Raw genomic sequence first — 16312 nt, forward strand, 5'->3', positions numbered from 1 at the left:
AGGGGCAAAGGCCCAAAAATCAAAGTTGATTTTTTTTAAATATTTCTCTTAGTCTTAGAAAATTAAAATAATAGTAAGAAAACCACTAAGATTCACCAGGAACAAAAGGAATTAGTGTAAAAATCTTTATTAACTGCTTTCATCACAATACTTCTTCAGAAACATGTGCCAACAAAAAACTCAGCCTTAAATACATTCAAAACCACTAATAAAAACAAGAATTAATAGAATTACACTTTATTGTATGCTGTTGGAGGTTCTGTTAAAAAAAATTTAATAATTATTTTTTATTTAATAAAAAAGTATTATAAACAGATCAAGGTGATAGCTATAGGGTCCACTGTGGTCCCTGCTTTCACCAATTTAGTTTTAGGTTGGTGGGAAGCTCACATTCTAACTTCTATTAGTGCAAGAAACAAGGTAGTATGTTATAAAAATATATTATAAAATGTTTGTAGATTACTTGTTTTTTATTATTGATGGAATATATAATGAATGTTTATTTTTTGTTGAACAACTTAACATGCAGTCTAAATTTTTGAAGTTTACTTTAGAGGACATAGGCTCAGACGTAAATTTCTTAGATGTTACTATTACATGGAATCAGTATGGCAACAATCTTTGATAGTTGTATCTGTAGAAAAAATACTTTCTCTAATGGGTTCCTGCATTACAAAAGCAACCACCTACAGTTCATTAAAAAGAACATTCTTAGGGGACAGTTTATTAGATCCTCTAGAATGACTATAGTGAGCTGTTCAAGGTTATTGGCAGGGCCCCTAGATTTGTATATAGGAAAACTAACAGCTTTAAGTTTGTGTTACAGAGGGATAGTACTAAGGCCTGTCTACCACCAACAGATAAAATAAAGGAATGTATAAGCATGTTTTTTTGTTCTGGTTGTAGGTTTATTTCTAAAGGATCTTCTTTTTCTTTCGACCATATTCAACATAGTATTGCAATTCTTGGGAGATTTACCTGCAAGTCTAATGATTTAGTCTATATTAGCTTCTGTTCAGGATGCAATGCTTTTTATGTGGGAATGACCACTAGGAGTCGGGAGAAAAGAATAAAAGAGCATTTATATTCTATCAAAGTGAAAGTTGAAAAGAATTGTTTAAACATTCAGAAACATGTAGCAAATATAGAAAGTTTCTGTTTTCTGTATTGGAACAAGTCCCATTGGATTTAAGGGGAGGCAACTACAAGAACAGGGGAACAGGGTAGAGATGAAAGAAGCCAAAGGTCAGATTAAAGTTCGTGCAAATAAATACCCTGTTTTGAATTATATGGTCAATATAAAATGTTTTTTGAAAGATAGAAGATTATCTATTTTTAACTTACATATTTACTTTAAGGTTTTAGCTAATCCTTTTTGTTTTACCCGTTTAATTTTATAATTATTTAATTCTTAGTTTTTATTGGTAGTTTTTAATGTATTTAAGGATGCATTTTAAATGGTACATATTTCTGAAGAAGTCTTGTGACAAAAGTGGTTAATAAATATTTTTTACGCAAACTCCTTTTTTCCTGCAGCACCTTGGTGGTTTTCTTGCATTTAGTTTGGTTTTACCACATTCAGCTCAGTCTTAACTTTAGTTTCTTAAATTAATAGAATATCAGGTTTTGCATCAGTGTACATTTTCTGAAGATTAAGAGTTATGCAACTCTAATGTCTGGTGTTACTAACTGACTGCAAACGTCAGTAATTTACCAGAAAATCTAAAATTTTTCAGGGAGAGTAGGCAAATTATGAGGCAGAATTAGAAACATTCTGCAGAATCAGGGAGAGTTGAGAGCTCTGATATCATGCCAAACTCTCCAAAGCATGTTGTGGAACAAGCCACTGCAGTACATATACAGTACTCTGAGCATACCTTTCAACCTCTCAGTGCAAGAAATCTGGACAAAGCCAAAAATAAGGGTAGGACAAAGGCCCAAAAATAGAGAATTTTTTTTAAATAATTGTTATAAATGGAAAAAATGGAAAAATAAAAAGTGTTACATTAGCATGCATTTTCTGAAGGATACAAAGTCTGGAACTCATTATTCAGTGATTTCAGTCCTACACAATTTGACAGAAACCCATAAATTTTATGAGGAATTGACCAAAAATATGATTAAAAAATCTGGACAGTCTGTTAAAATTTGGACAGTTCAGTGGTATGACTCTATAAAGGCCATATGACCATAGATAATATCATGTAAATGGATAAGGTAACTACACTTAAGATCATAGCATCGTTATTGTAAATGCATCTTAAATGCATTTGGTATGCTTGCATGTATATTTCTGCATTAAATCTGGACAAACCAGCAATATGCAGTCTATGCAGCACACATCTGCTTGACTATCTTTATTCCAAGCTGTTTAAGTCCTTGAACTGCAATATATGTCCACACATATCATTCTCTGCCATCCACGTGCATACATGTGTATGTTATTCTTGTCAGAAGCACAGGACACGCATATCATTCTCTACCATCCACGTGCATACATGTGTATGTTATTCTTGTCAGAAGCACAGGACACGCATATCATTCTCTACCATCCACATGCATACATACATGTGTATGTTATTCTTGTCAGAAGCACAGGACATGCATATCATTCTCTACCATCCACGTGCATACATGTGTATGTTATTCTTGTCAGAAGCACAGGACACGCATATCATTCTCTACCATCCACGTGCATACATGTGTATGTTATTCTTGTCAGAAGCACAGGACACGCATATCATTCTCTACCATCCATGTGCATACATGTGTATGTTATTCTTGTCAGAAGCACAGGACACGCATATCATTCTCTACCATCCACGTGCATACATGTGTATGTTATTCTTATCAGAAGCACAGGACATGCATATCATTCTCTACCATCCATGTGTATACATGTGTATGTTATTCTTGTCAGAAGCATAGGGATACACATGCCACATTGAGTTTCCTAGTGCTGCATCAATATGAAGTTACATATATGAAAGTTCGGCAATGTCCATTAGCACAACCAAATTATACATTTTAGCTTTTCCTGTGAACCAAATAATAAAGCGTGAGCCTGGCATGACTAAGGAGATACATTAATTAACATCAAAGAAGATAAAATATAAAACAGAAACACTCAAAAGCACACTTGTTACAGAAAACCAACAAGTGTTTATTAAATAAAATAGCAGATAGTTCATCAGTAAGAACTTTCTTTCACAAAATTACCTTATCTTGTGTCCTCCCCATACAGATAGACACAGGATTCCTGTGGAATTTGACCAGGATTTTATTGTCAAATGTACAACATTTAATTTACTTAGTCAATCTACTTGCCATTAATTATATTTTCTAGTTAATTTTCACAGCAATTATTTCAGCCATTTTTATAATACATGCAATGGCATACTCCTACTGCTTTTATATGATTCAGCAATACTACCTGTAAAGGGAGGCATCATCTGATCCTATTGTATGTATGTATGTATGTATGTATGTATGTATATTTATTTATTTATTTATCTATATATTTTTACGTATATATTTATCAGTCTGGAAGGCATCTGCTGTCCAGAATATTATCCATTTTATTACCAATCTGTGAGCATCTACGACCCCAATATTATATGTTTCATATTAGAGTATTCACCCACCCCCACTACACCTTCATTTGCCTCAGGGTTTTCAGTTCCTACACTTGGGAGGTACCCACCTCCTAAGAGAAGGTGTCACCTGCCTCAGCACTTATAATCCACTGCATACATATTCCTGGGTGTCATCCTTATTTCTGAGAAAGCATAGCCCACTCCAAAATATATCACACAGGGAAGAATCCACCAGTCCCTAAATTTTAATTTATTATCTATACTTGACCAATAGACCTCATGCCTTTTCCATGCTTATCACAGCCAAGCTATTAGTTGGCTTTATTAGTTGGCATTGGCTAACTTCATCAGATCTCAAATATTTTCAATACTTACTGCAGGTAGACATCCAGCTCCCCCTTATCAAATGTGCATTTACTGGCCTTGGCTAACTTGTGTCTGTGACCTGTGATAGATGTTTATCTGCCCTAGGCTGAGTCCTCTTTCCCTGGGACTGGAGTTTTGGATGCCTCACAAAGTCCCTTAACCTTTGACCATACATTCTGCATTCTGAACTCAGAAGAGCATGTTCCCCCTTTCTGGTATACAGATAAATAGTTTCTTTATGCAACTTCACTACTCTCCCCCTCCCTCAATTTTCTACTTTTTAATCTATTCCTCAGTCTTACCTGTGGCTTATGTCTAGGTAGATGTGCTGACTGAAGAAATCTAAGCTTATATCCTTTAAGAGAGCCCCTCCCACAGTGATTTTCTTCTTGAAAATCAAGGTGTTCCAGCAGCCTATGAGACCTGCTTCTTTTCATTCTCTTGTTTACTGCTTTACAAACTCTCTTAATAGCATTCTGCTTCTTGGCATATTTTCAGACCAAGGCAGGGATAATGTCTAGTCACACTATTTTTCATTGTTAGAAAATGCGTTTCAGTTACATAATGTCATCAATCATTTTCAAAAACAGTTAAATGGTCTTTATAACCTAGTCCACCTACCCCAAGGTATATTATTAACCCATTTGGCTGGTTCTATGATTTCATTTTGAAGAGATTTGTAGAGACCAGCTGCATCCATGTTTTCCTTATATATCATGGAAAATGGTAAGGTAAGTTAAAAGATAAAATGCAGCTGGGTGCACCAGTCTCAAGATAAGAAAGTACCAAATCCTGGTGCACATACCGGTGCCAGGACTGAAAAAAAAATGCATTGCAGAATCCTGAGGACATGGAAACATTCCTACAACATGGTTAAGCTATGCTCAGGGGGAAGAACCCCCCTCCCCCATAATAGAAGGAAATAGTCCACAAAAAAAACACAAAAATGAATAGGCCAAAAAACAGCCATAAAGCTGACAAAGCAGTCTTTTGACGATAAGGAAGCAATTATCTATTGTTACTATTATGCAAGAACCCCAAAATTTCCTGACAAATATATTTAAGAAGATTAATAGAGAAATTAGGGGAAAGAAAAATACACAAGAAAAGCTGTCAAAAGTTTCAAATAAAAATTTGTATTTATTAAGACAACAAATTTATGAAAAACATTATATAGATGAAGGAACTTTGAGCCACCGGGATATGTGACAGAGGAAGTGCAAAAATATAAAGAACATGCACAGAGAGTTTTGAAAAGTATAAAAAAAAGAAACATGGACATGGGAAAGAAAAGGAGATCTGGTACAGTGCAATATTTATGCAAAGAAACTCCAACTAATCAATACAAAAAGCAGCTCCAAAGATATATGAAGAGAAATAGAGGTAAAGGCACCTGGGTATAGAAAACTTCATTAACAGGAAAAAAGAAAACAAAGGAGGGATGTAGAAAAGAGGGTTAGTAAGGGAGAAATTAAACAAGTGAAGGATTTAATGTGGAGACTCCATCACAGGTAATGCCACAGAATGATGGAATTATGGGTCCTCAGGAGCAGCAGGCGCAGCAGGAGGCATCTGAAGAAGACTTGCGACATGGTGATGCTCTGGAGCCTTCTGTAGAAGACTGATACAAAAGTCCAGTTGACATTGCACAGTAAGGGAATGAGCAGGAAACCTGGCAACTTTGAGGTAATGTTATAGAGTGATGAGCCAATAGGTTCTCATATGAAGGAGTAGAAGATGAAGCAGGGTACATCTGGAGAGGATATGTCACAGGAAGATGTTCTGGAACTTTCTATACATTACTCACAGGAAACAGAGACCAAAGAAGACACTCTCAATCCAGAAGAAAGCGATTTAAGGGAAGATGTGCCTGATTAAATAGAGACAGAGAGACATGTTCAATTTTTTAGGCACATTTATACCAGACTTCAGTGAGTTGACAGCACCTTTGAGAGAGCTAACATGCAAAAATGTTAAATGGTGATGGGTAGAACATCATCAGAAGGCATTTGAGGAACTTAAGCAGAAAATTGCCACCCCATCTACGTTAAGATACTATGATGTGAATAAACCACTTGTTTCCTGTGATGCTTCAAATTTTAGTCTTGGGGCAATTATTCTCCAAGAGGGCAAATCAATAGCCTATGCACCTAGGATGCTTACTCAAACTGAGATGCATTATGCTCAAATTGAGAAAGAACTTTTGGAAATAGTTTTTGCATGTTCCAAGTTTCATGATTATATTTATGGTAGAGCTATCCAGACTGAAACTGATCATCAGCCTCTAGTTACCATTCTAAAAAAGCCTATGCATTCTGCTCCAGCGAGATAACAAAGAATGATGCTCAAATTGCAAAAGTACAATTTCAAATTGGTCTACACTAAAGGTAAATTGCTTTATCTGGCTGATACCTTATCCAGATTGCCTAGAAGTAAAACAGAACAGCTTGGTGCTGAAACTTTTGACTTTGATGTAATGTCTGTGTGTAATTATTCCACCACCAAACTTGATGAGTTGAGAAATCACACTACAACAGATCCAATTTCAAAAAAACTTAATCACTACATCAGTGTTGGATGGCTGTCAAAGCAATCTTGTGTTTCACCTGAGGTGCAATCATATTTTCATTACAGAGATGAATTGTTGATGGAAGATGGCATTATTTTCAAAGGTCCTAACACTGTTGTTCCTGCTTCCTTACATCAATAATATATTCAGATTTTGCATCATGGTCACCCAGGTTTATTATCCACTAAGAGAAGGGCAAGAGAACAAATATTTTTGCCTTCATTATCAAAAGACATTGGTAGAGTTCTTTCTTGTTGTTCAGTATGTAATAGTACCAGAGCACATTTGCAAAGAGAACTGCTTCAGCTAATTCCAGTTCCTGAACCACCTTGGTCTGCTGTTGCAACTGATATCTTTGAGTGGAACAATCAACACTACTTGGTTTTGGTAGACTCTAATTTGAACTGGTTTGAGATTCATCTGCTACCAAACTTAACCTCAACAGCTGTTATCACTAAGTTTAAATGCCATTTCTCAGTTCATGGTAGTCCACACAAACTTTTGACAATGGTACTCAATTTACTACCCATTTGTTTCAGACATTTGCAAGAGAATGGGACTTTGTACATGTCACTGGTAGTCCTAAATATCCTCAGTCACATGGTCCAGCTGAACGAGCATTATAGAGTGCAAAGCGATTACTGGAAAGGTCAAAGCATGACAATATCGATGTTTTCTTGAATTTACTTAATCTCAGAAACATACCTCGTGACGATGTTCTTGTCACACCTGCTCAAAGACTTCTTTCCAGACAAACTAGAACTGCGTTACCCATTTCATCGAGTTTGTTGCAGCTTATTTCTAAGAAAAATAAAACCAGCAAGGCTCAATTGTTGAAGCATAATATCCAGAAATCTAGGTATGACAGATCGAGCAGAATACTTCATCTGTTGAGGGAAGGAAAGATGGCTCGAATTCAGACAATGAAAGGTTTTCATCTAATAGGACAGATTATAGGCATCTGTGCCAAGCTGAGATCATATTTGGTAAGCTCCAAGGGTGTGGAATATAGGAGGAATCATAGACATCTTCCTGTACCAGACTCATGATCTTCGCAATCACAACATTGGACCTGTGATGCAAATCTAAATCAAAGAATGAGTCGGACATTGTTTCCAGACCAGAATGTGTTCAAAAGTCTGATTCTGTTCCAGAAAGTAATTTGAACATTCCACGGGTCAACTATTTTGTAGAGACTTCCCCGGTTGCTAAATCTGATTCCCAGTTTTATGTCACATGATATGGATGAGTTTCTAAGCCTAATGTGAAATTGTGAAATACACAGCAACATGGACTCGATTTGATATATATATATATATATATATATATATATATATATATATATATATATGTGTGTGTGTGTGTGTGTGTGTGTGTGTGTGTGTACTTAGTATTGTATAATGCATGTCTTTAGACTACTGTGATTTCTGCATGCTAAATAATCTAATGACAAATTGCATGATTTATTTCTCAAAGAGAGAGGATGTAGATCAGAGTGTAACGTGTGTGTACTATGTTTTTAAGAATCATGCAAGGCTTGCATGCACATATAAATTCTAGACACGTGCAATCCCTAGTGCCATTTTCTAGAGGCAGCCAGAGAGTGAGTGTGTATGACCGCAGTAGTTAATTTGTATATAAGTTACTTAGTCATAGTCAGTAAGCCTCTACAATGATGTATTTGTATAGAATAAAGCTGCTTAAACAGAACCCATGAAGATTTGTTTATTCATGTACCAACAGGAAAGTGACAAACAGAAACACCACCAAAAAAAGAAATATGCACATTTTGGAGAAGCATTTATGAAGACCCTGTTGAACATAACAAAGATGCTGAGTGGATAGAAGAATGAAAAGAAACAGTAGGGAGCTCTAATGTAGAGGATATGAAATGCGAGAAAGTAACGGTCAGAGAAACTGAAACAAAATTAAGAAAAGCCCAAACATGGAACCTAACTTCTGGCTAAAAACATTAACATCTTTGCATATAAATTTAGCCATAATAATTACATATTTGTGCATTCTGAACAAACACCAACCTGATTAATAACAAGGAAAGCAATATTCCTCCTTAACACTGAACTTGCAAGCCATTTAAGAACTATAGACCGATAACTTGCCTCCAAAAATATACAAACTATACAATGGAACTGATGCAGAGTTTACATAGTTTGGAAAATAGTTTGGCAATACACCAAAAGGATTACAAAAGAACATTATATGGAACAAATGATCATTTGTTGGTAAATAAAACCATAATGGAGAATGGTAAAAAGTGAAGGAATTGGATTGATTGGACACAAAAACAGGAAAAGTGCTTCACTGTTGTCAAATGATGTATAAAAATCATTGTATACTAAGATTCTATATTCCACATTCTGAAGGAGGTATGATCCTCCCTGAAACTGATTACACTTATAGATCTGCAATTGTGGACTGCACACATATCTGCTGATCTCGCCAGATCCAAACACAGTGAAAGTTTTAAACCACGAGGAGAGGAAGTCAAAGGACATCTTTGTTTAGTTTAAGCAGAAGTATTTCAATGTCAAGCAGGAATGGAAATCAAACGAGAAGAAGACAAAAATCAGACAGCAACTAAATGTGTCAATAAAAAAAGAACAAACAAAAAAAAAAACAAAAGAAATAATATAAGGAGTAGGATTAGATGAGAAGGAAAGAAAACTGGAAAAGCCATAAATATAGTGCAAGTACAAGGATACCCTAGAATAAATCCATGTTGACTAATATTTTATGCAGAAAGGATTAAGGAGAGGTGAACTAAAACCAAAAGATGAAAGTCTAATAGCAGTCCAGGATAGCAGACTACGTACACATTGGTTTACAAAATCCATTGAAAGGATGAGAAAAACAGACAAATGCAGGTTCAGTAAAAAAGAACCAGAAACAGTTGTACATCGTGTTGCTTGGAGTGATACACTCATGGCAGATGGCATGTATACTGAATGCCACAATGATGTGGCAAGACTGTTTCACTGTGGATTGTGCAAACATTACAACATAGAAGAAAAACTACAATAGGTATTTTGTGGGTCTCAAATGTAAAATTAATAATTGTTAATGTTAGCAAATGGATTGGTCATAAGTTCTTTTATGAAATACCACAAACAAATATATTCACCTCCCTTTTGCACATATACTTACCCACAAGAATAAACTTGATGTGAATGGGTAAATCATTAGACTCTAAAGAAGCCACAAAGATCATCTTCTGTTAAAAGTTAGAGTGATTACTTTTTTCTGTGAAGTCATTCAGCTTACACACCATGGCTGCCCTCTACAGAATAACCAAGCTAGACTGAGAATGTGTCAGGGCTAGCTACTAAATGCTGTAAGCATTGATGCTAGATGATTTGATCATATCAGTAATATAATGTGACACCCTGACCCCAAATAAAAATGGGAAAAGGTGACTTAAGATGACAATGACTGAGTTTCCTGTAATGTTTTACTGTGATCAGGTTAAGAAAATTCTTACCAGAGCAATGTGCTTCAGCTTGTCCCACCCAATACATGCACACCACTGCTGCTACTAATAGTACAGACCAACAGTCATTTAGCAGTTTGAAAGTAAGGCTGTGTGTCTTGCCCTCATATTCATTCTGTCCTCTGTGCAGAAGAATAAAAAATCTGATTCAAGATATTTGGGATACTCCTATTGACTGTGCTATTGTAAAATAAATTTTGCCCATAGTAGTATATTTCAGCATATTTCATAACACATACCTACACATAGACTGTATCTCAGGTAATCATATTTAACTTGCCAAATCAGGATGTACTGGTCAGTTGATTTCACATTCAGTCTAAACCCACTATGTAACTTTGATATTTTAATCTGGTTACTTGAGAGAGAAATTTTGCCCCTAGCAGTGTGTTTCAGCAAGATTCACACACACACACACACACACACACACACACACACACACACACACACACACACACACACACACACACACACACACACACACACTAATGACTGTGATTCAGTTGACATAAGGTATTATTGGACTTAATGTTAGTTGCTATCTCACACAGGCTGCTGTCGGCACTCTACCCCCAAACAATGTATTCCAAGCTACATGTCTAATTATATGTAAAAAAAGACATACTCTCTTTGTATAGGCTAATACCACAAGAAGGTTATTTGTTTTTCTCAGATATATGTACAACCCCAAGCCCAATCAGGAAGTAAGCCTCATGTCATTAGCAGTGGTAAGCACAATGACAAGTGACAAGCCAACTGTGCATTAAACTGGGGAGCAGGGCACTTGTTTTGGAATGACAGTTGTATAGCTGTACTGCTTCTGGTTACAGCACTGGCTTTTATAACATACATGGTGAACTGTTCATTTACTACAATTAAGTGATCTACCCTATAGTTCATGACTCTTTGATTATTTTTTTGCCAGTAAGTATGGTTCAAAACAGAGTTAACTTAGTATTGATATCATGAGAGTACAACTAGGTTGATTCAGGTGCGTAGAAAGTTTGTCACCTGTAGCTAATGGGTTAACATATGCCCCAAAACCCCCTATATTTAATTGTTTGGCTTCTGTCTCAAAAATAGCCACTTTCTTAATAGTAGCTTATCTGCTCCTGACATGTTCAGGTGTTTTTATTGAATTTGGAAAGACTTCTTAGCTTGCAGTATTTTTCAACAGTGAATTTTTCTTTCTAATTATGGACTTTGTTTCTGCCTTGGCAGCTTTTGCAAGTAATAAGGAATGTAGTTCATCTCTGAGGCAAATTATTTATATTTTAGGATATATTTAAGTTGGCATTTTTAGGTGATAGTCTTGTACTCCATGTGAGGCTTATTAACAACAGAACTAGCATGGAAACAGTACATCCGCAGAGTGCAGCTTAACATATATTTATATGTTAATGTTTCTGAAACCTGAGTAATGACTCCATGATTCTGCATAATCTATAGGGACCTTTTGCTTTGTATTATTTCTGTTGGTGGATAATCTAGAAGCAAAGTAAAAAAAAATAATTGTCAAAGGAAGTAGAGCTATGATACACACACACATGTATATATGTATATGTATATATATATATATATGTGTGTGTGTGTGTGTGTGTGTGTGTGTGTGTGTGTATACATATATATATATATATATATATATATATATATATATATATATATATATATATATATATACCATAGAACCTCTGTAAGTTGACCACCCAAGTGACTGTAACAAACTGGTTAACGTACGGAAGTGGTCATCATGAGGAACTAATATGTACATGCACTGTACTTTCTTGTACAGCTTTTATTAGAGAACATCATACAAAATCATACATAATCAAAACACAGTAAAAGCATACATACAGCATCATGCAAAAATTAGTACACTTACTGTTTTCTTATGGTTTAATCATTCTTTCTGAAAAGAGTCAATCTTGGTCTGTTTCTTATTCTTATTACAAAGGTAAGTGGGGAAAGAACTCTCATTGCTGGCTGCACCACTCAGCATACCTGGGCATTTTTCCACAGCAAATGACTTCAGCTGCATTATCAGATGCCTGACACCCTCTTCTTTTGGAGTCTCTGCAATTTCCGTGTCATCCTGACTTCTTCATCAGCTGCTTCATGCACTTTTACACTGATCTGTACTTCACTCAATATTGCTTGTAAAATTGCTTCTGGGTCACGTTCTTTACAGGTTGCCACCTCCTCATCCATTGCAACAAAACCTTCAAAATCTACTCCTTCAAATTCTGCTATGGGAGATGGACTGTCTGATGGGGGCAAAACATCATGCTTTTGGGTTGTGACAAATCCAACTTTCTTGAAACACTTCTGTATCGTTTCTGGCTGAACTTTATTCCAAGCAGAAGTGATCCAGAGGACAGCATCAAGAGTGTTAACTGATGCAGCAGATGAAGTTGCTTCCACAGGCAGACCACAGGTTTGTGATTTAGTAATGACCCACTGCAGGATTTGGGCTTGGTAGTACATTTTAAATGTTTGATGATACCTTGGTCAAGAGGTTGGATTTTTGAGGTTGTGTTTGGAGGCAGAAATTTCAGTGTCACATTTTTGAGATGATTCACTTGCGGGTGGCCAGGACAGTTGTCTACTGTCAGTAGAATAGACTGTTTCTTCATTTTCATTTCTCAGTTAATATCCCTTACCCACTCCTCAAATAGGGCATCAGTCATCCATGCACATTTGTTTGATCTCCAAGTGATGGGGAGTTCTGCGGGTTTCAGGTTCTTGAATGTGCGTGGCTTTGCCGATTTACCAATCACCAAGGGCTTTAGCTCTCTCCAGTTGAACTAGTGCAAAGCACAACTTTAAAACATTCTTTGGAAAGTTTTCTGCTCTTATATTTGTCACCCTTCATGATGAGGTTCCTGTTAGGCATCTCCTTGTAAAAGAGTCTGCACTCATCAGCCTTAAAAATGTCATCATCTTTGAAGCCTCTAGTGAAGTCCAGGAACTTTTTGATGAACTCTTCCACAACTTCTACTGGAACTTTATTGGATTCACCACGTAAGACCTTCTGGGAGATCTTGTGTCACAGTTTAAATTTCTCCAGCCAACCACTTAATGCTTGGAAATCTGCAACCCCGAATTCTTGTGTGAATTTTTTTGCAACGTCTTGGATCATTGGCCCGGAGATTCGGGCATTAACTGCCCTCATTTGTTTCAACAATCTTAATGTGGCTTCATTGACTTCATCGATGGAAATGTTCCTCCTTTTCCTCTGTACCATCTCCACTTTCCTTACAATATCACTCCAAGTACTCATGTTTACGTTTTTGGATGTTGCTAACTGTGGTCTTGCCAACATCAAAATGTTCCACCGTCTTTCTCTGGCTGCTGCTTTCCAGAAAATGCAGATCAGCCTTTTCCTTAAATGTCAGCTCTTTGAGTTCTTGATGTACCTACAATTCATACCAATCCTTCATGTTGAAAAAAATCTTCAGCAATACGGGATAAACAATAGAAATTCAGGCCTAACCCAACACGTGGATTGTTTACGTTTTTGGATGTTGCTAACTGTGGTCTTGCCAACATCAAAATGTTCCACCGTCTTTCTGGCTGCTGCTTTCCAGAAAAAAGAACTTATACTAAAGAAAAAATAATACAACTAAGGGGCAAAGCCAACACCATCTACCACTTGGTGTGGAGTGTACTCAACTGGTGAAGTTATAGAGGGTAAATTAATATTGTGTGTAACAGTCCAAGTGGTCAAGATACAACTTACAGAGGTAGTCAATACAGAAGGGTCGATCTTCCATTGAGTACATGTGGTGCATGTGTGGTCTTTGAAAATTAGGTCAACTTAAGGAGGTGGTCAATGTAGGGAGGTGATCAACTATGGATGATCTACTGTATATTTGATAGAGGCTAGGAGTGGTCATTAGCTAGGAATATAGGTGGGAAAGGAATCTTGCTGGCAAAACTTTTTAACTAGCCTGTCTAAACCACATGCCATCACTTTAATAACCAAACTCAATAAAGTAATACTAGCTTTGTTTCTGTTATCAAACATACAAGCCCAGTCCTAGTAAAGGATGAAATTGTCTGTTTTATGTATATAAGACCAGCATGCTTAGATGAACACTTTCTTTTTTTATAAAGTACAATAGCTTTTATTGTTCAGTTCACACAATTCTACTCTTTGTTGCTATCAAAGCAAAAATGCACATGCCCTCATCTTCTTCATAATTTCAACAACAAGTACTTATATTACATTTTCTAGTTAAATATAAACAAAATAAGTCTGCACTCACATTTTGACTTTTAACTATTTTACACTTATTTAAAATTTGCTTTATATAAAATAATGATGCTCCTCCTCCTCCTTCCATCTATATGCATATATAGACAGGTATGAAACACAATTGTAAAACATAATCCCATTAAAGCTAGTCATAAACCTTGGTGGTACCCATGCTTAGAAGAAGTTTATGAAATTCTCAGACAAGGTTTAGCAAGTCATTTTTTATATGCAGAAGGAATTTAGAATGGTGAACTAGGTATTTGTATGAAATCTGATTCTTTGCTATGCAGTTACTCCTGTTCTTGTATAATAACAAAGCTTTAAAATCAGTCTACAATCCACTGTGACTTGAGTTCCTAGAAACAAAACATTCAGTCATATGGGTCTTGTGATGATGTGAGGTAGTGCTAGCTCTGCCAGAGCGAGTAGAGCATTGCATGTGTAACATATGTCAGCATAGCTTGCTGGAGTGGAGTTTTGTAAAGAATTATATATCATTTGTATATCAAACTGATTTGTACAAACACTTGTGTTAAAAATGTATTTGTAAAGTTGGTTGTGTTAAAAAATATAGCAATAGTAGGTCCTGCTGGACAGAAAAAAATTATACATGTATGTCAGACTGTATTGTTGTAAATGATAAAATGCATATATTTTAACAGAGGGTACTGGAAGTGAAGGGGTTAAGCTCAGCCAAGCTAACCTTAAGAAAAAATAGCCTGAAATTAAATTACTTGGTTTAGGCTATAAAGATTTTTATCTCACAGGTCTTAATGTAGCCAAAGAAGCAATGTCTGTGAAAAGCCTGGGCTGGGATCCTGCTTTATTGTCCTTAGTGATGAACTAATTGCTACCCTGGGGTGCCAGAAAATGGCTTGATAGTTTCTGCAGGAAGGGTGGAAGTGTTGGAATTGTTTTAAAATTTCCAGTTACTATAATAAACCTTAGCTAAAGTTCTTTGTGTGTTTTGTGACACATCAGTACTGGATCCTAGCTCAGTTTCTATTGAGAGGGTAGTGTGGGAACCACAGAATCAGGTGACCAGCTATGATGCCATTTTGTAGCCAGCACTGAAATTGTATTTGAATACTAGTGAGAGATGTAAGGAGTGCACTCTGTTTTTGGGCCTGACAAGACACTCATCCACTTTCATCTTCCTTTGCTTTAGTACATAACTAGGGAACAGTAATTCTTCAGTCAGTTAAAAAAATATAGCGAGATTAGCTGAATGTTGTATTTTTTTTTCTGTGCCTGTCTGAGTCTTTCTATCTGTGTTGCTTTTTTATATATTTTCTGTGATTGAAACTCTGGTGTTTATTGTAAATAGATATCCAGTATTTTCAAGTTTTTTTTATTATTTATGAATGGGCGGGCCTTCATTGAAGGTTGTGTGTCAGGGCTGGTAACTTGGCAGATAAGAATCCACTACCAAACATTAGCGGACCGGAGTTCTGCTGTGGCGACCCCTAACCGGGATAAGCCGAAAGACACAACAACAACAACATTAAATATATCTAATTATTTCATTGTGGCTGGTCTTTTAGAAAATATTTAACCTTTAACAGTACTTGCAATAATTTTGTGGCACTGTGGCTCCACATTCCTGAACGTCTTGCTGCTTAGTTAAACACTTCCATTTGTATAAGTATTAATTTTAATAAGTGTAATTGAGTAACCTGGTAAGACCCTTAAAGTAGCTGGCTTCAGGTGTTCTGGTGGAAGCAAATCTACCTTATAGTCTGGGTGGAGGTGGCAGAGTGGGTAAGCTGTGTCAGCCTTTCCCAGGTGTGTGTGTGTGTGTGTGTGTGTGTGTGTGTGTGTGTGTGTGTGTGTGTGTGTGTGTGTGTGTGTGTGTGCGTGTGTGTGTGTGTAAAAATCAAATCTCAAAGAGAGTATGGGTAACAGCTACTTTGAACCAAAAAAAGGGGATCAATGGTGCGCAAGAAAACCAAGAAACAGTAATAAGCACCACCAACTAGGAATGACATGAACAATATGAAGAAAATCAATCACAG

Source organism: Protopterus annectens, chromosome 6.part1 (assembly GCF_019279795.1).
Source record: "Protopterus annectens isolate FY-2018-M chromosome 6.part1, PAN1.0, whole genome shotgun sequence".
Classification (NCBI taxonomy): Eukaryota; Metazoa; Chordata; order Ceratodontiformes; family Protopteridae; genus Protopterus; species Protopterus annectens.